Source organism: Lampris incognitus, chromosome 17 (assembly GCF_029633865.1).
Source record: "Lampris incognitus isolate fLamInc1 chromosome 17, fLamInc1.hap2, whole genome shotgun sequence".
In the NCBI taxonomy this organism is placed as follows: Eukaryota; Metazoa; Chordata; class Actinopteri; order Lampriformes; family Lampridae; genus Lampris; species Lampris incognitus.
This window is the reverse complement of record NC_079227.1, coordinates 22142265-22143052: the sequence shown is the minus strand read 5'-3', so window position 1 is coordinate 22143052 and position 788 is coordinate 22142265. Positions and strand designations below refer to the sequence as shown.

Genomic DNA, 788 nt, shown 5'->3' with positions numbered 1-788 from the left:
CATCCGTTATCCGAATGTAAAACAGGTTTTTAAGATGAAAAAGAGGCTAAGAAACATAACTGTTTCCCTGTGCTTCCTAAGTTAGGAAGCAGTGACTGCTGATTGGTGTTAATTTCCCAGCCCTGCTGCCATCACAAGACTAATCCAGGTCTTAATGATTTCAGCATTCAGCAGATGTAAATACAACTTTACATGTGCTCTGTCTATATTGTGGAAGAATTGCATCATGTCTGATTAGTACACGTTAAAAATATACTTTTGAAAACACTTACCTGGCAGGAAAGATACCATGATCAAGAAGGTGGTTCACCCAGGGCGAGGCTTGACCATTGCGCTCCGGTTGTGCTGACCCCTGCGAATTCCCCAAATGTGGGAATCTCGACTGTATAATTTCTGGTACTGGGGGACTGTGTTCGCGCTCTCCCCTGAAAAAATAAGCGGCACGGTGGCCCAGTGGTTAGCGCTGTCACCTCACAGCAAGAAGGTTCTGGGTTCGAACCCCGGGGTTGTCCAACCTTGGGGGTCATCCCAGGTTGTTCTCTGTGTGGGGTTTATATGTTCTCCCCGTGTCTGCGGTGGGTTTTCTCCGGGTGCTCCGGTTTCCCCCACCATCCAAAGAAAAAAAAGACATGCAAGTTAGGGTTAATACTCCTGTCTGTGCCCCTGACCAAGGCAATGGGAAGAAATAATCAATCAATCAATCAATCAAATAACTGGAGTTAGTCCCCCCCGGGTGCTGCATGACGGCTGCCCACTGCTCCTAGCTACACAGCTAGGATGGGTTAAAT

At 47.3% G+C, this 788-nt stretch overlaps 1 non-coding gene across 1 annotated transcript; it reads left to right on the top strand.

The window, feature by feature from the left end:
- The first annotated feature begins 264 nt into the window (after positions 1–264).
- LOC130128101 (U1 spliceosomal RNA) lies at positions 265–428 on the top strand. Its single transcript, XR_008811874.1, has one exon. It is a non-coding gene; the product is annotated as a U1 spliceosomal RNA (small nuclear RNA).
- Positions 429–788: the final 360 nt, after the last annotated feature.